Below are 17,397 nucleotides of genomic sequence, written 5' to 3' on the forward strand. Positions count from 1 at the left end.
AGATTGGGGGGGATTCAGAGCCATACTCCCAGCAGCCTCCTTTGGCGGCGCTGTGTGGGAGCGACTCAACTACTTGAATCGGTCCGTAGATACTGGGAGCAGGTAGGCCTGGCCACCCTTGGGGACATATGGCAGGAAGGGGAGGCATTGGACTTTCAGAGGTTGCAGGAAGAGACGGGGGTGCATGGTGGCCAATATATAACCTACACTAGGCCTGTGAAAAAGACTAGAGAAAGATGGCCCGAGACAGTGCAGAAGACCCTGACACCTCCCTGGAAACTATGTATGATGTATCGGAGGGCGGGCACGAAATATCGAGGATATACGAGCTCCTGCGAGTAAGGGCAGGGAAGGAGTTGCTTCAATTGAGACAAGATTGGGAGGAAGAGGTGGGAGGACCCATGACAGACGGGCAATGGGAATGGGCTCAGAGGTACCATAAAAAGGTGTCCCGGAACGCGAGATTCCAACAGCTTCAATTGTACGTTACCCACTGGGCTTATTTAACTACCGGTAAGATTGCAAAGTTTGGGGGACCAACTACGCAGCAATGCCCCAGGTGAATGCGGGACTGCTACACATGTTTTGGGCTTGCCCGGAAGTGCACAGATTTTGGGACGAGGTTAAGACGAAACTGGCTGGTTGGGGGGGGGGGGGAGGGGGTTGGTGCTGGATGTGGAATCGGCCTGGTCATGCATGCTCGGGCTTTTTCCTAGACCCCGGCATTCAAAACACATAAGCAAGATGAAGGACCTGGCTTGTGTTTTGGCCAAGCGCAGGATTGCCATGGGCTGGAAGGCGGCCAACAGACCCAGGGTGGAGCTATGCTGGGCGGACCTTTTGAGGTGGGCGGAAGCTGAATCCGTAGTCTGGTTTGAAGCGGTCACTAGGGATTGCGAGGAGAAGGTAGGGCCCTTGCTGGCCTGGCGGCAATTGGTGGCCTCTATGGCAAACTCTCATCAGGGTAACAACGGTACAGAGGACCCGGATGATGACTGCCTAAGTACTGTGCTACCCAATGATGCTCCTGTAAATGATATGCGAGAACCGGCTCTAGTTTAATGGGGGGGGGAGTTGGGGAGTTCTAATAAAAATGTGTTGGATTATGATGCTTTCTATGCTTTGAAACAGTTGTAGTGTGTTTGTTTGACTTCAAAATAAAATAAAAATATTAAAAAAAAAAAAACTTCAGAGCCAGAGTTAATCTTGTAGTTTCTTGTTTGTTCATGGGAAAGTTTTCTCGTCCTGACACTTGACACTGGATTTGAAATGGTAAGAAAGGTCTGCTGATTCTCTGTTTGCACTTCTTGGTCTACCACACTGCGCTTGGAAGTTTCTGGCTTTCTCCAGCATGGGGTCTGGCATGGATTCACATGCTCATGAATATTCCCTGTCGTAAGGCCGGGAATCCTCGGTAAACAAAAAAATCAGTATCAGTTTAGTTTCCGATCTTTCTTTTTCAGTAGTAACCAATCACTGGTCTCTGGGTCATACTGCCCCCAGCCAATGACTGCCCTCTCCCTAAGCCCCGCCTCTGGCGGGCATCTTCAGATATTTACCGCACGCTCAAGTGTTGGGAGTCCTTGTGTTTAGCTCTTGAGCTTTTGCTGTGTTTTCGCGCTTTTTCAAAGAGAATTTTTAATTTTTCGGTCAAATAGAGCCTCAAGCTCCACCGTCTCTACATCCGATTAACGGGTATCCGTGTCGGATTTTTTTTCTACGCCCCTCAAGGGTGAAGATTTCGTCGAGTTACACTTCTTGGGGGATTGCAGAAGTTTCTGTAGCCTACCCGAACATGGCCCAGGAGAAAGGAAGCTCGACGCCCGGAAAGCTGTTCAGTGTTTGCCCTGGATGCCAGCTACAGAATGTGTTCAAGGAGGACGAGCACTCTAAATGTCTCTACTGCCTTCATGAGGACAAAACGCATGTGGAGGAGGACTGTGCGTTTTGCAGGAACATGTCGGAACGGACCATCAGGGACCCACACCTTTGTCTCTCCAACTGGCTGGAAGGAAGAAGTCTGTCAGGTGAGAAGAAGAAGAAGTCTGAGCAGTCTTCTAAGTCCTGTGAGGGCACCCCGGCGATGGGGGCCCAACAGAAGGAAAAGCACTGTGAGTCTGCGGGCACCAGGAGCGCTGAACGATCGGGCTCTTCGGCTGCCAGGCAGGGCGCGCCTTCCCCGGCACCATCAACCGCGAGCCAAAGCTCTAGTTCGGGGGAAGAGGAAATCCCAGAACCCGGGTAAGCTTCTGGAGAGGCCCCGGTCGATCTCGAAGGATTCGGCCGAGGGGGAGCGAGGCGGTGACACTCCCCCCCAAGGTGAAGGCCTCAAGCACGCCTAAGGCGGTGAAGACCTTGATTCACCCGGCCAAGGCCTCTATCGAGGAAGTTGCGGCGGCCCTGGCGCAGCCTGTGGAGGCTACACCAGTGTAGGCGACCTCGGGCCCCAAAGTCTCCCTGCCTCCGCGGAGGGAATCCTCTTTCAGACCCATCAAAAAGACCCCCATGAAGACCCCGGCGGAAAAAGAGGGGGGGTGGTGGCCATTGTGGACACGGACACAGCATCCGAGGAGGAGCTGGTAGAAGTCTTAGGGGGCCTCGACGAGGGCGAAGAGGCCCGTCCCCACGGGAGGGATCCCAATGAGGGTGACGACGAGAGTGACGGCGGCACCGGCGAGGGTCCTAGTCGCCCGTCGCTTCCGGAGCCGGAGGATAACTCGGCGGCCATTTTGTTGGCAATACAATCCTTATGTTTGGAGATAAGGACGAGATTGCCCTTACCATCGACGGAGGATCCGGAACCAGGATCGACAGAGGACCCAGAGCCGGCGGGAAGCCCCCCGAACAAGAGAAGACGGATCCATCCAGCCCCGCCTTCTCAGCCCTCATGGCCTGCTCAGCCATTACCCACGTCCCCCGTCCCTGGGGATGACACGGGAACGGACACGGCCACGACGGGTACCGACGACGACGGTGGTGACGACGGGACGGAGCTCCCATCGCCAGCCCGGGCCTCCCTGTCCGACGAGATCGGATCTTTCCATGCAATGATCACCAGGGCATCCAAGCTTTTTCAGTTCTGCCCTGAAGAGAAGGAAGGTTTCCTTTACCAACGGCGCGAGGCCAAGAAGAAGGCAGTCCTTGCTGTGCCTCTGCTGGATGACATCTGGGACGAGGGTCTCACCCTTCTCAAGAACCCGTCTACAACGCCTGCCAAGAGGGATCGGTACGAGAAGAAGTACCGGGTCCCCGACGCGGCCCCTTTGTGCCTTAGGGCACAACCGACCCCTGACTCAGTCGTCTCAGCGGCGGCCAAGAAGAAAGCGGGGGGGGGCCTCAACATCAACTTCCCCGCCTGACGGCGAAGGAAAGAAGCTGGACGCAATGGGACGATGAGTGATCTCGTCGGCGGCACCAACGATTAAGGTGGCCAACGCCCTCGTGATCGTGGCCCGCTATGACAGGGAGTTATGGTACAAGACGCCCCCCTGTTGGACTTCCTACCGGATGACAAGAGGGCCGAGGCCCTGGAGATCTTGCAAGAAGGCGAAGTGGCATCGGACCACGCCATTACGGTGGCAACGGACATTGCCAACACCGGTTTCCGCCAGCTAAGCAACAGCGTTTGCCTTAGACGACGAGGGTGGCTCAAGGCGACCGATTTCCGCCAGGATGTACAAGCCAAGGTGTTGACATGCCGTTCGACAACATGTTTGGGAAAACGGTGGATGAGTCCCTCCAAGCCATCAAGGCGGACACGGAGACAGCTAGGGCCCTACGTGTTCTCCGGCAACGAAGGCCATCCTTTCGGAGCACCGGAGGCAAGCAGGGTGCCTCCAAGGGATTCAGCGGTGGCTCCTCTACGTACCGCCAAGCGGCCTGCTCCTCGTCACAGGAAGCCTATAGAGGACGAGGCAAGTCAGGTGGGCCCCGCCGTCGTCGCCAGGGAGGCCAAGGCGTCCTCCAATCAAGAATGGACCGACAGCGGTATCGGGCCCCCACCAAAGCACCCTGGTGGCAGGCCGGCTGCCGAAGTTCGTCAGCGTGTGGTAGTCCATCTCCACCGACCGTTGGGTGCTGGACGCCCTGGTCCATGGGCACGCCCTCGAATTTCTAAACAAGTGCCCCCGCATTCCATCCGTGGCCAGGAAGGAAAATCACGTCCCTCAGCTGCTATTGGAGGTAAGGGCGTTGCTCAAAAAAGGTGCCATCGAGCTCGTCCCGAAGAGACTCCGGAGTATACTCAAGGTACTTCCTCGTGAAAAAGAAGACAGGAGGATGGTGCCCCATCCTGGACCTGCGACGACTGAACAAGTATATCAAGGCACAGAAGTTCTGGATGGTCACTCTCCAGCATGTGCCGGGACAGCTGGAGGAGGGTGATTTCCTGTCGTCGGATTTGGAGGATGCGTACTTCCACATCCCCATCTGAAAGGACACCGAAAGTTCCTCAGGTTCGTGGTCCAAGGACGGCACTACCAGTTCAAGGCCCTCCCGTTCGGATTGAGGTCGGCACCCAAGGTGTTCACAAAGTGCCTCGCACCGGTGGCGGCGCGGCTGCGCCTGTGCCTGCAGGGGATCCACGCCTACCCCTTCCTGGACGACTGGCTCATCCGAGCAAGGACAAGAGAGCTCGCCGTAGACCACACAGCGAAGACCGTCCAGCTGCTCACGGACCTGGGATTCTCCATCGACTTTCCCAAATCCAACCTGGTCCCGTCGCAAGTCGCACTGTTTCTGGGAGCCAAGCTCGACACAGTGGCGCGTCTGGCCTCGCCGTCGGAGGAAAGGACGAAGGCCATCCTGGGCAAGGTGCAGCGTTTGCTGGCCACGGACGTGGCCAGGATGACGTCCATCAAGTCCCTCCTCGGGATGATGTCCTCCTGCATACATCTCGAGCGTCTGTGCAGGCTTCGGATGCGCCCTCTGCAAGAGTTCAACTCCCGCTGGATCCAAGCGACGAGCAGCTTCAAGGACAGGATCCCGCTCAACGAGACCTTCCGACGAGCGATCCGGTGGTGGGGCACCCGTGCTCATCTGATGGCGGGCACAGACTTCCAGACCCCATCCCACCAGAGAACGGTGACGACGGATGCCTCCCTGGAAAGGTGGGGAGCGCACACCGGGGAACTTCACGCGATAGGCCTTTGGCTCCCGAAGGAGAAGACGCTCCACATCAACATCCTGGAGATCCGTGCAGTGTTCTGGGCCCTCAGGTCCTTTCTCCCGTCCCACAAGGGCAAGGTGGTGAGAATCTTCACCGACAACACCACCACGATGTTCTACATCCGGAAGCAGGGCGGAACCAGATCCCCAGCCCTCTCCAAGAAAGCCCAGGATCTGTGGCATTGGGCCGTCGCCCAAGGGATGTTTCTGGTGCCCTTTCATCCGGCAGGGATAAAGAACACCATCGCCGACTCACTCAGCAGGGAGCTGCGCTCGTGCCACGAGTGGGAACTACGTCAGGATCAAGTGGATCGACTCTTCCGACGATGGGGAAAACCGCAGATCGACCTGTTCGCGACAGCGACGAACTCCAAGTGCCAGAGGTTCGCCAGCAGGTTTCCCCAGCCGAGGAGCATGGGTGATGCTTTCTCGTTCCCCTGGGACGGCCTGTTCTTATATGCGTTCCCTCCATTGCCGTTGCTGCTCCGACTCGTCAACCAGCTCAAGAGGTCCCGGTGTAGGATGATCCTCGTTGCACCGGAGTGGCCGAGGCAGATATGGTTCCCAGACCTTCTGGACTGGTCAGCGTCCCCACCAGTCAAGCTGCCGACGGATGCGGATCTTCTCTCTAGAGAAGGAGGCGCCATATTTCATCACGACCCGTAGTCGATGAACTTGCAGGCCTGGCTCCTGCAGCACTAGAGTTTGGAGGGTACAATATCCCGGCTGACTGCAGAGAGGTCCTTGCAAAAGCCAGGGCGTCCTCAACTCTCAAGTGCTACGGACATAGGTGGAAGAGGTTCTCTGTCTGGTGCCGTGCACAGAAGATTAACCCTCTACGGATTACTGCCCCTCAAGTGCTGCCGTACCTACTGTCACTGGGCAAGGCTGGACTGGCTCACGCCTCCATCAAGATACATCTGGCTGCGATCTCCCGATACACCAGAACCACAGGACGGGCGTCCTTGTGGTCCCATCGCCTGGTGAAGGAATTTATGAAGGGACTGTTCCGATCGTTCCCGCCGGTGAAGGCCCCTGCCCCGGCGTAGGAACTCAACGTGGTGCTGACCAGGGTCATGGGGGCGCCCTTCGAGCCGCTGCATTCGGCACCGTTGAAGTTCCTGTCGTGGAAGACAGCGTTTCTTGTGGCCATCACCTCCGCACGGCGAGTGGGAGAGATCCAGGCCCTATCCTGCAAGCCTCCATTCTTGACTTTTCACGACACAAGGGTGGTGCTGAGGACACACCCCTCTTTTACGCCCAAGGTGCCGACGGACTTCCACCTCAATGAGCCCTTGGCGTTATCAGTTTTCTTCCTGTCACCTTCGTCACCGGCATAGAGGACTTTGCACTGGCTAGATGTAGCTAGAGCGCTGAAGTTCTACATGGACCGCACGAAGAGTTTTCGGAAGACATCAGAGCTTTTTGTGAACTTTGGACCTGTGAACCAAGGGAAGGCTCTCTCCAAGGCTTCCATTTCCAGATGGCTCTCCGGCTGCATCACGCACTGTCATCGGTTGGCAAACCGACCGTTGCCTGGCCGTCCGAGAGCCCATTCGATCAGAGCTATCGCTGCTACTACGGCGTTCTTGTCTGGTGTGCCCCTGCTGGACATCTGCAGGGCTGCTACGTGGAGGTCGACGCACACCTTCACGAGATTCTACTGCGTCGACCGGGATTCCAGGGAGGAGTCTCTGGACTCCTGTTCGCCTAAGGTGAGCCTGGTGAGGAGGTAAGAACTGCTTAATGTTGAGTTTTGATGTAATGCTTAATGTTGAGCCTTTTTTCCACCTCCCGTTGGTTGTGCATGTGTGTACTGCTATGTATCCTTATATTCATGAGCATGTGAATCCATGCCAGACCCCATGCTGGAGAAGGAACAAGTTACTTACCTGTAACTGTGGTTCTCCAGCATGAGTCTGGCATGGATTCACATGCGAACCCTCCCTCCTGCCCCTCTACGGCTCTTCACTTTGTCATACTGCCACTTTGCGTGCTACCAAATCTGAAGATGGCTGCCAGAGGAGGGGCTTAGGGAGAGGGCAGTCATTGGCTGGGGGCAGTCTGAACCAGAAACCAGTGACTGGTTACTACTGAGAAAGACAGATCAGAAACTAAACTGATACTGATTTTTTCTTTACCGAGGATTCCCAGCCTGACGACGGGGAATATTCATGAGCATGTGAATCCATGCCAGACCCATGCTGGAGAACAACAGTTACAGGCGAGTAACTTGTTCCTTACTATTTCTATTTTTATCTAATTATCGGCAGTGATTACTTTCATTCAGGTCGTTTCCGTTCGGTCTTTGTGATGTAGAATAATCCTACAAAAAATAATGAGCATCTGGTTTTTTGCTTCTTTGTGATTGCGCGCATTGGGTTCTGTGAAAGGTGATGCATCAACTTTTTGTGTTGACTTAGTTTACATAACAAGGGTCGCAACAGGAGTTCTATTATTCTTTTTCTTCCTAATTGTTTTGTCTGTCCCTGCCCAGAAGTAGGGGAATTATGTGGGAGATCTGTTTTTAAGATGTTATTTGATGGCAAAGTGGGGGCAGATTTGCTTCCTGTTGTGCCTGGATCATCCATCAGTGCCAATCTCAAATTATTGTAACAGATTATGACAAAGGTGTATCATCCAAATCACAATACATAAAAACTTCTGTTCCTGAGTTTGAGTCCCTTCTTTTGATGGTAAAGACTGGAGTTTTTCTTCCAAAGAAGCCATTTTGCCTTCTAATAATAACACGTGACAACTCAAAGTTTTAAAGGTTTTGTGCATCGTCTCAATGCTAATTGTTTCCTTTGTGGCTTCCATTTTCAGATCCTTTAGAGCACCCATTATTTTGAAACTTTAAATTGTTTGAACATTAGTCAGATGATTTACAATTGTTCATCTCTTTGGTCAGTTCCATTAAGACTCCTGAGTGAACTTGTACCTCATCTTTAACCAGCTCAAAAATCTTAACAAGAGTGTTTAGGACGAGGCTCAGGGCAGATAATATGTTGCAATTTGCTTTCCCTTTTTCAAGATGATTGATCTCCTGACTGTGGCATGGAAGGATGCACCATGGCACATGACTGGTCCTGTCTTGGTTCATCTTTTTGCCTCAAAGGTTTACTTGCTAGATCAGGTGAATTATGCATGTTGCCTTTGTTCTCCAGTAATGTCAGTGCATTGGGAGCAGGGCCAATTTCGCCTGTTCTCCATTTCATAATTGTCTCAGTGGCACTCTCTCCTCCATATTTCTAGTCATTAGATCTTCATTGTTGCATTTAGTTATACTGCCCAAGCTGTTCCATTTATGGAGTGGAAAGTAGTCATTGATTTTAGCTTTTATTGTGGCTGCTGCGACTGTGTATTCCATTCTGTGAGCAGATACCAAATGCACATCTAATGTCCCGTTATCTGTGTGGTTAGAGGTATCCAAAATCTCTAGACCCTTACAGTCTCCAGCTATTTTCTTATCTGAAGCATCCCATTTTTGTGGTATTTGAAGGTCCTGTGTGACTTTACAACTAGGTTTCTCTAATTTAGATGCCCTGATGGGGGTTTGATGCCAACTTCATAATCTGTGTCTGGGGCTCTAAGGTCATCTTGTAATATACCACTGCGCAAATTATAAGATCGAGATATTTACAGTTGCGCCCTGTGTTGCAATGACAAATATGTTCTAAAGGCCTCGAAGTTTGGGTCAGAAGAGTGGTGACTTGGGACAATCTATAAAATAAATAAATGTACTATAAATCTGTATGTAGTTTTACTGATTTCAGTGTGTCGTGCCAGATGGAGTTCAAAAGGATTTTCCCCGCCATCACACCCACTGGATATTTTACAGAGAGTAAAGATCTTTGAACAAGATGCGCTGCATCTATTCATCCACTCAGCAGCAGAACAGACAACGCCTTCACTTGTTAATGTGATCTCGCCACCTCCACTGATCCCCTGCACTGTTGCACAGTACCTGATAAAGGACATCAGCCAGGCAAAGGTGGAAATTATGAGCACAAAACAAAGTTGCGTTTGTGCGCGCTTCTGTCTTTAGATGGCATCGATGACAGTAAAGAACTACACCACCAAAGGTGTAAATCTTATCACCTGCAGCTGAATTACAACTATGTCAGGGGAGATCAAAGGTCACATGCACGCATACTCTCCCTTTTTGCAATGTTTGATGATTTACAGAACACACATGTTAAGCGTGTTAGAAGAAAACGGAGGCCGTGAGCCGACGGGCTCACCAGACTCAGTATGCTCGTCAAGAGGCGATTACCCAACGATTCAACCACTGGGGGCATTAAAAGGCTTAAGAGCCTGCAGTCTCTCCCGGAGCGTGTAATCACATGGACCTTGCTTTCCACACTGTCATGCGACAGGTATTGCACTTCTAAATGAGGACCCGATCCGGTTGCAGGGGCACAGTCTGTCACTACCCACAATTTAAAAGAGGAAAATGAGTTCCAATGTTCTTATGCTGGTGCAGCCGTAACTGACAACGAAGGTAGCCGCTCATAAAGTGTTTAAATTCAGAGCAGGCTTACCTCCCAACCATCCGCTAGCAACGTGGAGCAAATTCCAGTGGATGGGCGGCTGTGGATCGATTCTGCATGCTGCCGCACACCACAAACACTTGCACTCATTCCGCTTTGATGAGTTGCTGGGTATTTAAAGATGTGTCCTTAAAGGAGCAGTGTCCAAAAAGCTCCACACAAAACAGCACTGCAGGAAAGTAAACATCCTTGTTGGTTTCAGTAACAAAATGAGCAATTGAGGAACACCACTCACTTGCATCATATAAACACTCAATGTGATTATATGCAGTTGATAGTACTTACCTTTCCCAAGATTTATCTTGGTCTACTTGTATTTAAAACCTCTCTTTTCACAATACATTGTGTTTCTTTGTACCATATGTATGCTACAATTTCATTGTACCAAGCTACAGCCCTCTCTCTCATAAGATAGCCTGGCTGCTCTGTCCATGCTACCCACATTCTCAGGTCGTAGAGCCTTATATTAAGAGAGGAGCTTTTGTACTGCCTCGTATATAGTTTTTATGAAGTCGTTGGGCCAGTCCTACAGATAAAGGGTGCATCGACCACTTTTACTCCCTAAAAATTGGTAAATACTGACCAAAAATACAAACAGGGAGTAACAATACTCCCAACAAAAGTTGGGAAACCGACACATAGCACCATGTGCCTCTACTTTCCACCACATGGCTCCATGGACATGTGGACCAGTAGTGCACATAGTGCCACAGGAAGACATTACTATCATTACTGCCTGATCAGAAGAAGCAAACATGTATCTTTTAATGTGCATGAAAAACTAGGTGCAAAAGGAATTACAAAAAGATTTGAGTTAAAACATTTTGACTTGCTTATAAAATAGGCCCATTAGGAATTGTACTTTCATTTGTACTCTGTAAAAAATAATTTTACTCCCCAACTTTAAAAAATAGGGAATAAAATACTTCCACTTCAAAAATCGTATCTGGAGCACTGGGTAAGACTGTTTCTAAACTGTTCTAACAATAAGTTGGCAAAGCTAGGTAAAAGTGGTCTAGAAGGGTCCCTTCAACACTAGAAATTGCTCAAAGGACAATTCCGGCATACAGCACCTTAACAATGCAGCCCAGAATAACTGCTTCAGACTATATAGGCCAACTTGTTATAACTTTTAAGAAGGAATTTAAAAACATTACATGCCTAGCTTTGTGTTACCAGCTCTGTAGAACCCCAACGCTAAAATGTGACTAGATCACTTGAGAAATCTTTGATTGCCAGGTAGGTGGTTTTTGTAGAATCTCTCTCCAGCAGTCTTCCTCGGCTACACCTAGATGAAGTGTGTACATGCTGCTTACAAGGGCTTGATTAGCTTGTACAACAGACCACTTTCATTCACTCACTACGAACTCACATAAACTGATAGAACTATGGTACCAAGCTACCACTTAGTAGCTCAATTTTTAAATAAATTAGCATATCAAACATTACTTTTATGTTGCTCCCCTTAGAAGAAAGCATTACAAATAGCTTACAACCTACTTGCTGTATTTCAGAGAAAATGCGACCAGAGAATGGAAATTACATGCAACAGGCTTTGCATACATCAGTGAATACACTGAACCAAGTAACCGGTGAGGTAAAAAGTTAGATAACACATCTGAGCTCCTAGTCTGGGTCAAATAGCCCAGAAAAAAGGTTGCACGTGTCTGATGTAACGAAAGCTGTGGCATGGTCACTGGTATCTTTGCAGACCACATTGTTACTGAACTAACCGGGCTCATTGCAACTGAAACCAGAAATGTAAGGGAAGGAACAAGTTACTTACCTGTAACTGTTGTTCTCCAGCATGGGTCTGGCATGGATTCGCATGCTCATGAATATTCCCCGTCGTCAGGCTGGGAATGCTCGGTAAAGAAAAAACCAGTATCACTTTCGTTTCTTATCTGTCTTTCGTAGTAGTAACCAATCACTGATCTCTGCGTCATACTGACCACAGCCAATGACTGCCCTCTACCTAAGCCCCGCCTCTGGCAGCCATCTTCAGATTTGGTAGCACGTGAAGTGGCATTATGACCAAGTGAAGAGCCGCAGAGGGGTAGGCGGGAGGGTTCGCATGTGAATCCATGCCAGACCCATGCTGGAGAACAACAGTTACAGGTAAGTAACTTGTTCCTTCTCCAGCATGGGGTCTGGCATGGATTCACATGCTCATGAATAAAGAATACATAGCAGTACACACATGCACAACCACGGGAGGTGGCAAAGGCTCAACATTAAGCATTACATCAAACTCAACATTAAGCAAATCTTACCTCCTCACCAGGCTCACCTTAGGCGAACAAGTTGCGAAGCACTGCTTGGCCGACCCTGGACTCCTCGGAATCCCAATCGACGCAGTAGAATTTCGTGAAGGTGTGCGTCGACCTCCACGTAGCAGCCCTGCAGATGTCCAGCAAGGGCACACCAGATAGGAACGCCGTGGTAGCTGCGATCGCTCTGGTGGAATGGGATCTCGGACGGCCAGGCAGCGGTCGGTTTGCCAACCGATGACAGTACATGATACATCCGGAGAGCCATCTGGAAATGGAAGCCTTCGAGAGAGCCTTCCCCTGATTGACAGGTCCAAAATTCACAAAGAGTTGTGACGTCTTCCGAAAACACTTCGTGCGGTCCACGTAGAACTTCAGCGCTCTAGCCACATCCAGCGAGTGCAAAGTCCTTTCAGCCGGCGACAAAGGCGACGGGAAGAAAACAGGCAACACCAAGGGTTCGTTGAGGTGGAAGTCCGACGGCACCTTGGGCATGAAGGAGGGGTGCGTCCTGAGCACTACCCTCGTGTCGTGAAAAGTCAAGTATGGGGCCTTGCAGGAAAGGGCCTGGATCTGTCCCACCCATCGTGCGGAGGTGATGGCCACAAGAAATGCTGTTTTCCACGACAAGAACTTCAACGGAGCCGAGTGCAGAGGCTCGAACAGAGGTCCCATGAGCTTGGTCAGCACCACGTTGAGCTCCCACGCCGGGGCCGGAGCCTTCACCGGCGGGAACGATCTGAACAGTCCCTTCATGAACTCTTTCACCAGACGATGAGACCACAAAGACGTCCGCCCCGTGGTTCTGGTGTATCGGGAGATCGCAGCAAGATGAATCTTGATGGACGCGTGCGCCAGTCCAGCTTTGGCCAGCGTCAGTAGGTACGGCAGTACTTAGGGGGCCGTAATCCGTAGAGGGTTAATCTTCTGGGCGTGGCACCAGACAGAGAACCTCTTCCATTTGTGTCCGTAGCATTTAAGAGTTGAGGACGCCCTGGCCTTTGCAAGAACCTCTCTGCAGTCGGCCGGTATGTCGTATCCTCCAAACTCTAACGCTGCAGGAGCCAGGCCTGCAAGTTCAGCGACTTCGGGTCGTGATGGAGGATGGCGCCTCCTTCCCTGGAGAGAAGATCCGCGTCCACTGGCAGCTTGATTGACAGGGACGCTGACAAGTCCAGAAGGTCCGGGAACCATATCTGCCTCGGCCACGCAGGTGCGACGAGGACCATCCTACACCGTGACCTCTTGAGCTGGTTGATGAGCCGGATCAGCAATGGCAGAGGGAACGCGTATAGAAACAGGCCCTCCCAGGGGAACGAGAAAGCATCGCCCATGCTCCTCGGCTGGGGAAAATGCTGGCGAACCTCCGGCACTTGGAGTTCGTCGCCGTCGCGAACAGATCGATCTGGGGTGTGCCCCACCGTCGGGAGAGGCGGTCCACTAGATCCTGTCGTAGTTCCCACTCGTGGCACGAGCGCAGCTCCCTGCTGAGTGAGTCGGCGATGGTGTTTTTTATCCCTGCCAGATGAAACGGCACCAGAAACATCCCTTGGGCGACGGCCCAATGCCACAGATCCTGTGCCTCCCTGGACAGGGCTGGGGACCTGGTTCCGCCCTGTTTCCTGATGTAGAACATGGTGGTGGTGTTGTCGGTGAAGATCCTCACCACCTTGCCCTTGAGGGACGGAAGGAAGGACCTGAGGGCCCAAAACACTGCACGGAGCTCCAGGACGTTGATATGGAGGGACTTCTCCATCGGGAGCCAAAGGCCTCTCGCGTGCAGATTTTCGGTGTGCGCTCCCCACCCTTCCAGGGAGGCATCCGTGGTCACTGTCTCCTGGTGGCCGGGGGTCTGGAAGTCCATGCCCGCCGTCAGATGCGCACGGGCGCCCCACCACCGGATCGCTCGTCGAAAACTCTCATCGAGTGTGATCTTCTCCTCGAAGCTGCCCGTCGTCTGGATCCAGCATGCGTCCAGGAACTCCTGCAACGGGCGCATCCGGAGCCTGCACAGGGGGATGAGGTAAATGCAAGAAGACATCATTCCGAGGAGGGACTTGATGGACCTCACTTTGGCCGCGTCCTCAACCAGCATCCGCTGCACCTTGCCCAGAATGGCCCTCGTCCTTTCCTCCGACGGGGAGGCCAGAAGCGACACTGTTTCGAGCTTCGCTCCCAGAAACAGTGCGTCTTGCGCGGGCACCAGGTGGGACTTGGCGTAGTTTACAGAGAATCCCAGGTCCGTGAGAAGTTGGACGGTCCTTGCCGTGTGCTCCACGGCGAGCTCCCTCGTCTTGGCTCAGATGAGCCAGTCGTCCAGGTAGGGGTAGACGTGGATCCCCTCTTGGGGCAGCTGCGCTGCCACCGGTGCGAGGCACTTGGTGAACACCCTGGGTGCCGACCTTAGTCCGAAGGGAAGGGCTCTGAACTGATAGTGACGCCCTTGGACCACGAACCTGAGAAATTTTCGGTGTCCCTTTGGGAATGGAATATGGAAGTAGGCATCCTCCAAATCCAACGACGACAGGAAATCGCCCTCCTCCAGCTGATCCAGGACGTGTTGGAAGGTGACCATCCGGAACTTCTGTGCCTTGATGAATTTGTTCAGTCGTCGTAGGTCCAGGATGGGACGCCATCCTCCCGTCTTCTTCTTCACGAGGAAGTATCTTGAGTAAACTCCGGAGCCCCGAAGCCTCTTTGGGACGAGCTTGATGGCACCCTTCCTGAGCATCGCCTTTACCTCTAACAGAAGTTGAGGGACGTGAAGTTCTTTCCTGGCCACAGGGGGGATGCGCGGGCACCTTCTTTGAAACTCGAGCGCGTGACCCTGGGCTAGGGCGTCCAGCACCCAACGGTCAGTGGAGATGGACTCCCACACGCTGACGAAGCTCGCCAGCCGGCCTCCCACTGGGGTGCTTCGGTGGGGGCCCGACCCCACGGCCGGTTCAGTCCTGCTTCGACGAGGCTTTGCTGCCTTGACCTCCTTGGCGACGACGGCGGGGTCCGCCTGACTTGCCTCGTCCCCTGTAAGCTTCCTGCGACGAACGGGCCGCTTGACGGTAGGTGGAAAATCCGCCGCCGGAACCTTTGGAGGCACCCTTGCCTCCGCAGCTCCGAAAGGGCGGCCGCCGTTGCTGGAGAAGCCCAAGAACCCGGGCCGTCTCCATGTCTGCTTTGATGGCTTGAAGGGAATCGTCCACTGTTTTCCCAAACAGGTTGTTTCCATCGAACGGCATGTCCAAGACTCTGGTCTGCACGTCTTGACGGAGGTCAGTAGCCTTGAGCCATCCACGCCGCCTAAGGCACACGCCGTTGCCCAACTGGCAAAATCCAATGTCGGCGATGTCCGTCGCAATCGTAATGGCGTGGTCCAACGCCACCTCACCTTCCTGCAAGATCTCTAGGGCATCCGCCATCCTGTCGTCCGGTAGGAAGTCCAGCAGAGGGGCCAGTTTGTACCACAGCTCCCTGTCGTAGCGGGCTACGATAGCCAAGGCGTTGGCCGCCTTAATCGTCGTCGCTGCAGACGAGATGACCCTGCGTCCCATCGTATCCAATTTCTTTCCCTCGCCGTCCGGCGGGGAAGTCGACGTGGAGGCCGCACCCCCCCCGCTTTCTTCCTGGCCGCCGCGGAGACGATGGAGTCCGGGGTCAGCTGTGCCCAGAGGCACAAGGGGGCCGCGTCCAGGACCCGGTCTTCTCGTACCGATCCCTTCTAGCCGGCGTTGTGGATGGGTTCTTGAGGAGGGCGAGGCCCTCATCCCAAATATCGTCCAGTAGAGGCACGGAGAGGACCGTCTTCCTCTTGGCCTTGCGCCGTTGATAAAGGAAACCTTCCTTCTTCTTCTCCTCCGGGCAGAGCTGGAAGAGCTCGGATGCCCTGGCGATCATGGAGTGAAACGATCCAATCTCGTCGGGCGGGGAAGCCCGGGTGGGAGGGGACGACGGCAGATCCTCGTCGTACGTACCCGTCGCGGCTGTGTCAGTCCCTGTATCATCCCCACGAGTCGTGGATGGGGAGGATGGCTGAACAGGGCGCGATGGCTGAAAAGGAGGTGGAGGGTGAATCCTTCTTCTCTTAGGGGGAGGGCTCCCAGAAGGGCCTGGCTCCGGGTCCCCCATCGGGAGCGGTTCCTCCGCTGGTGGTAACGGCAGTCTCGTCCTTATCTCCGAGCATAAGGACTGTATAGCCAACAAAATGACCGCCGAGTTGTCTTGCGGTGCTGGTTGAGGGGAGTCCGACGGGCGGTCAGGGGCCCCGTCGGCACCCTCGACGATCTCGTCGTCTCCTACGTCGGGATCCCTCCCGACAGGCTGGTCTTCTTCCACGTCAACGCCGTGGCTTAAGACCTCGATCAGCTCTTCCTCAGAGGTTGAGGCCGAATCCACGAAGACCTCCTGCCCCCCCCTTTTTCTTCTCCGTCGGAGGTTTCACGGGGGTCCTGTCGATGGGCATAAAAGAGGACTCCCTCTGCGGTGGCAGGGAGACCGAGCCCCGAGGTCGCCACCACTGGTGTAGCCTCCACAGGCTGAGCCAGGGCCGCCGCGACTGTCGCGATAGAGGCCTTGGCCAGATGGTTTAAGGCTTTCACCACCTTAGGTGCGCTCACTGCCTTCTCCTTGGGGGGGGTGACACTGCCTCGCTCTCCCTCCGATGGGGCCTTCGAGCTCGACCGGGGCCTCTCCAGGAGCTTCGCCGGGTGCTCGTCCTTCCTCTTACCCGAACCAGAGCGTTGGCTCGTGGTTGATGGTGCCGGGGAGGATGCGCCCTGCCTGGCGCCCGTAGAGCCCGACCGTTCGGCGCTCCCGGTGCCAGCGGACTCGCGGTGCTTGGCCTTGTGTTGGACCCCCGTCACTGGGGCACCCTCAAAGGTCTTAGAAGACCGCTCGGATTTCTTCCTCTTCTTCTCGCCTGACGGGCTCTTCCCTTCCAGCCAGTTGGCAAGACGTTGATGGCGGTCCTTCATGGTCCGCTCCGACATGTTGCCGCAAAACGCAGAGTCCTTCTCCACGTGCGTCTTGTCCTCATGTAGGCAGTAAAGACAAAAGGAGTGTTGGTCCTCCTTAAAGACATTCTGAAGCTGGCATCCAGGGCAGACCCTGAACAGCTTTCCGGGCGTCGAGCTTTCCTTCTCCTGGGCCATGTCCGAGATGGGCCTGAGAAACTTCTGGAGTCCTCCAAAAGCATAGCTCGCGAAATCTTCACCCTTGAGGGGCGTAGACGAATCCGACACAGGTCCCCGTTGATCGGATGAAGAATCGGTGGAGCTTGAGGCTCTTTTTGGCCGAAAAAAATCAAAGTTTTTTGAGAAAAAACGTGAAAAAATAGCACTAACGCTCGAGAGCAATAGCACGAGGATCCCAACACTTGAACGTGCGGTAAAAATCTGAAGATGGCTGCCAGAGGC

General features: G+C 53.4%; 1 protein-coding gene across 2 annotated transcripts in view; it reads right to left on the reverse strand.

Moving 5' to 3' along the window:
• Positions 1–17,397, reverse strand: part of COPZ1 (COPI coat complex subunit zeta 1) — a 441,777-nt gene that overhangs the window by 73,785 nt on the left and 350,595 nt on the right. The gene's annotated exons all lie outside the window — the stretch shown is intronic.

This window comes from Ambystoma mexicanum, chromosome 3q (assembly GCF_040938575.1).
Source record: "Ambystoma mexicanum isolate Mex_15411 chromosome 3q, UKY_AmexF1_1, whole genome shotgun sequence".
In the NCBI taxonomy this organism is placed as follows: domain Eukaryota; kingdom Metazoa; phylum Chordata; class Amphibia; order Caudata; family Ambystomatidae; genus Ambystoma; species Ambystoma mexicanum.